The sequence below is a fragment of the Pongo pygmaeus genome, chromosome 1, assembly GCF_028885625.2.
Source record: "Pongo pygmaeus isolate AG05252 chromosome 1, NHGRI_mPonPyg2-v2.0_pri, whole genome shotgun sequence".
NCBI lineage: Eukaryota > Metazoa > Chordata > Mammalia > Primates > Hominidae > Pongo > Pongo pygmaeus.
The window spans coordinates 106,858,777-106,864,027 of record NC_072373.2 but is presented as its reverse complement, the minus strand read 5'-3'; the positions used below and the strand labels follow the sequence as shown (position 1 = coordinate 106,864,027).

The following is a 5,251-nucleotide window of genomic DNA, read 5'->3' as shown; positions in this document are numbered from 1 at the left end:
CTCAGAAGCACACTGATGCAAGGCCAGCAACTGGGCCCCTGTATCGGAATAATAGGGTTTTCTAGAGCATTCATCTGCTTTTTCATAGAAAAGCATAAAAGGTCATGAAAGGTTTCTGAAACTCTTACCTTATGGTCAAACTGATTATAATTAAATTTGTGTATAAGGTTTTATTAAAATTATCTTTAACATTTTAATACACCACACAAAGGTAAAATTTAGTTTTCTTTTTTGATCAAAATGTTTGTGTAATACTAATAATAGATAAAATATTTTTGTTTACCTTTTGGCTAAATGATTGAGTATTCTAAGGTGACCTGTGATCATATTTTGTGATATCAAGTGTCTCAAAACTTTGATATCTGGCAAATTTTCTAAGAGTAAAATTTCTAAATTCAGCCCTTTGGACCTCAAATTAAATTTTTGGATATTAGGTTCTTGAAGTTCAAGAGAGATATATTAGGCTTCTTAGGCTTATTTGTTATGTAGAATTATGCACGAAGCATTGTCAAATCTGAGGTGGTGTTTCACTTCCTTTGGGTTCTATTGACACAGATGTGTTGTTAATGTGTGTTCCAGGATTGTATGAGATTCCTAGAGTTCTGCTATGCTGTCAGTAATAATTATGATTATTATGTTAAATTGTTGAGTGCCACAGAAGCAACAGAATTCCCTTGTCAACTGTGTCTATAACTATGGCTGTCTTAAGGCTTTTGTCATCCACAATTGTTGTTTTACTTTCATTCTTCTCAAAAAGTGACTTATAATCAGTTACAGTCCAGGCCTTGGTTTTTTGGGGAAGTCCATGAAAAGGACTCTTGGATGCAGGTTTCTGATAACTTTGGAGATCGTGCCATTGAGCTAAAGAGAAAATTTCCAGGGCACTAATAGAAAGCCTGATGTGTTCATAGAGATTGCTAGCACATTATGAAGCAGAGCAGGAGATGATTGCATGGAATAAACTAACAGAGGACTAAAATAAGTTTTTATGGCCTTTGTTTGTTTGTTTGAAACATTGTTTATTCTTCAGAGTCTGGAGAACTTTTTTCCTTTTGAGCTATTTATAGCCTGCAACAATTGAGTAGAACAGTCTTATAAACAGAATTTGAGGCATATTTTCTCTCTCTGTTGGATTTCTCCAGAATTTGTAAACTGAATATTTTTAACTCATGACAATGTGTTTGTTTGCATAAGTTCAGTAAGATTCTGTTTTCTTTTATGACCTGACACATGTGGAGGAATTGGTAATTTTCCCAGGGCTTTGCCTGAAATGGTGTTGTAAAATGTTCCAGCAAAGCCCTTTTAGGAGAGTACATATGAACAAGGATTCTTGCTGCACTTTGTGTGGGTAATCAGGCCAAGTATATGGGACTGAAGCTTCTTTTGCAGGTAGGTTGGTCCTGCTGTGTTTTGTCTTTTGTTGAAATGGGGAACTGGAGAGAGGAAGATTGTGTTTCAGGAGAAACTATGGTATTAGATGAACGTTTGATTCCTGGGTGGCCATGTGGTCACCCATGGTGTGGAGCTGCTCAGGATGTCCTTTCTCCACATGACAAAGCCAGAAAGATGCAAGACCAGATTCCCCATGATTGAGGAACTGACAAATAGAAAGTGGGGACTGAAATCGACCCAATAGTCCCACAGACAGTGTTTTTGGATAGATGCAGAAATGGACCCTTCCAGTCTTAAAGCTTGAAACTTACATTTGTTTTATCTGAGTTCATTCCTCAGGAAAGGACCCTCAGCCTCTCAAAAAGCATCATAGACGTGAAACTCAGCAGATCACAGCATCCAGACAATGAGATGTCAGATCCCTCACTCATCATGAGTGCTTCCTCACCCCTCCCTAGTTCCTCTTTTCCCACCCACAGTCACATTTCTTCCCTGCTAAATAAATCCCTCACTTTAGTTGATCAGGGATATTGATTTGAGACTGATCTCCCATCTCCTCAGCTGCAGCACCCAATTAAAGCTTTGTTCCTTGGCAATACTCAACGTCTGAATGATTGGCTTTCTGTGAGCCGAGCAGCAGGGCCTAGACCAAACTCCTGGGCTTTCAGTAATGATACATGTACACTTTTAAAAACCTCAATTAATGGGTCATGAGATATTGAGAAATTGGAATGGCCTCAACTTGGCCAATTCTGAGAAAACACGCTGTGCTTAAATGTCAGGGCCCTGTTTCCTGACCTCGACAGTATATGGTTGATTTTGAGTCATAGCAGATGAGTATGGCCTGGTTTAGTGTTTTATAGAAATATAAAACATGGCTGATTGCATTTATTTTAAATCCAAAAAAATTTCCATTTCTGGTGAGAAAATTTTGTTAAAACCAACCAACCAAACAAACATAGAAGTATATGAACAAGACAATGAAGGATTCCCTGCTTCCCAATTTCATTTGATTGCTGTCTTCTGTTATATACTACAGGGAGGAAAGGGGCAAGGCGCCCAGGAAGTCCCATGTCCTGTTTTGACAATCATCTGGCCTCCTTGGGCAAACAGAAAACAGGGAAAGCACCAAGAAAATAACAGAAATTTTGCAGAAATTTCATCTCCAGTCTGGGCGCAGTGGCTCACACCTGTAATCCCAGTGCTTTGGGAGGCCAAGGTGGGCAAATCACTTGAGGTCAAGAGTTCAAGACCAGCCTGGCCAACATGGCAAAACCTCATCTCTACTAAATATACAAAATTTAACCAGGCATGGTGGCCCACGCTTGTAATCCCAGCCACTGGGGATTACAGTCACTTGAACCCAGCAGACGGAGGTTTCAGTGAGGGGAGATCGCCCACTGCCACTGCACTGCACTCCAGCCTGAGCAACAGAAGGAGACTCTGTCTCAATGCAAAGAAAAAAAGAAAGAAAGAAGAAGGGAGGGAGAGAGAAAGAGGAAGGAAGGAAGGAAGGAAGGAAGGAAGGAAGGGAGGGAGGGAGGGAGCGAGGGAAGACAGAGAAAGAAAGAGAGAAAGAAAGGAAGAGAGAGAGAAAGAAAGAAGGAAAGGAAGGCAGGAAGAGGAAAGAAAGAAAGAAAGAAAGAAAGAAAGAAAGAAAGAAAGAAAGAAAGAAAGAAAGAAAGAAAGAAGAAAGAAAGAAAAGAGGAAGAAAGGAAGAAAGACATTTTTCACTTGGGCACAGGAAACTCTATGACCGAGGCTTCAGGGGCTCTTCTCTGGCCCTAAACTCGCAGAGGATTTCTGCCTCATTTTCCGAGGTGCAAATGAAATGATAGAAGTCGATCAAAGGAGAGGGCAGAGAGAAAGCAAGAAGGATGGCTCCTTCCTGCAGGTCCACCTTCCTCGAGTGTTGCTTGTGGGATAATAGAAATGCCTTGACATGGGTGGGTGGGAACTATTGCTACTTATTAGGAATTCAGAGCCTCCAGCAAATTCCCATTGTGAGGTTCCATGGTGTAATGGTGAGCACTCTGGACTCTGAATCCAGCGATCCGAGTTCGAGTCTCGGTGGAACCTTTCTGTTTAATTAGGACGGCAATGCCCTGTTTTACTCCCTAAAAGGAATGGGGATTCCGCTGACGTTCAGAAGCTCTTCGCTGCGGGCCTCCGTGTCCCTTCTGCTCCCGCTGTCTGAGCCTCGCGATGTACCCCGCGCTCCTCATCCCCTCTTCAGTGTTCGGGGTCCCAGAAACCGAGTTCTCACAGTGGTCCAGACCACAGGGAAATCGCCGAATCATCCAATCGGGGTCACTGAGCCTGGAGGGTCCGCTTTCAGGGCCATCCTCCTGGCACCCAGCAATCGGAGGCCCGAACCCCCCCCGCCAGGGACCCAGCGACCCAGCAAGTCCTCACCCTCTCTCAGGGCGGCCCTGGGCCTCGGGGTGAGAGGTCTTCTCCACTAAAAATGCTGCCGCCCCTCAATGCTCGACCCCGAAATTCCTTTCAACCGGGAAATCTCGTAATGGCACCCATTGTCATTTTGGTAAGTAAACGGTGGCGTGGGAAATTCTGATGGGGTTAGCTCAGTCATTGGAGATTGTGTCTCAGTTTAGGATCGATGGTTGGAGACCTACCTTGGGAGTAGCACTGCTTTATTCACGTGGTCCATCCAATTCCGAATGTTAATTTATTCTGTTCTTCATATTCAGATTTTTATGCCGAATTTCTAGCTCCTACGTCTCTATTGAGGGCCCTAAAAGTCGCTGTTTCACTAAGCTTTGGAACCTGACTCCGGGAAATTTCATTCTTTCTTCCCAAGATCTCAGCCGGAAAGAGAGATCCGCGCGGGCTGGGAGCGCGGGCTGGGAGCGCGGGTTCTGATCCTCGGCCGCCGCGGCCGAGCTCCCGCAGGACCACCGGGAGGAGGAGCCTGAGCAGCTCTGAGGGGCGAGTCTCTGACGGTGGGGCTCCCCCTTGTCCCGTCAGGACCCTGCCCCAAGGAGAAGACGCCTTAGGACGCTACCAGAGTTAAAAATGTTTTCTCCTGCTCTTCAGAGCACTCGGGATGAGGTTCCTGATGGGTCTTGGGAGCGAACTAAGATGTCACTCCAGGCGCTCAGGACCATCACTCTGATTTTCATATTTTGGGGCTGAGAGCGGTTACGAAGGACTGAAAAACGCCGCAGTCTTTGAGGGGCTCAGTTTGGAGGACAAGCTGGGGGAGAGGGGGTGGTGAGAGGACACCTTCTTGGCTCCTTGAAGTGGACTGTCAGGTAAGGAAACACAAACTCCGTTTCCCCTTGCAGGCTGGACTGCGGGGCCTGGGATGGAAAATTGGACAATCAAAGAGTAACAGTATTTATGTAGAGGTTGGCTGCATTCATTAAAAATTGTTATCCCTACAGATAAGTGTAGGAAGGGACCAGGGCACTGCTGTTCACCACAAGCTTTGCAGCGTATGTAACTTTGATAACAGAGTACGGTGCATAAAAAATTCATTCCTGTTTACAAAGAATTGATCACAACCAGTTACAGGTTTCTTTGTTCTTTCTCCACTTCCACTGCTTCACTTGACTAGCCTTACAGGAAAAAAAAATCATCTGTCAATATGATATTGTTTCAGTTGATCCTCAGCCCACCCGTTCCCCACCACCTGAAAGTAGCTGGAACAACAGGTGTGCATCACTTGCTGGGCTAATTTTTGTATTTTTAGTAAAGACGGGGTTTCGCCATTTTGGCCAGGTAGCTCTCGAACTTCAGAACTCAAGTGATCTGCCTGCCTGGGCCTCCCTGCACCTCCCTGCTGGGATTACATGCATGAGCCACCCCACTTGGCCATCATTTGTATTTTGAATTT

The 5,251-nt window shown here is 44.6% G+C and overlaps 1 non-coding gene across 1 annotated transcript; it reads left to right on the top strand.

The window, feature by feature from the left end:
• The first annotated feature begins 3,399 nt into the window (after window positions 1-3,399).
• TRNAQ-CUG (transfer RNA glutamine (anticodon CUG)) lies at window positions 3,400-3,471 on the top strand. The gene has a single exon. It is a non-coding gene; the product is annotated as a tRNA-Gln (tRNA).
• Window positions 3,472-5,251: the final 1,780 nt, after the last annotated feature.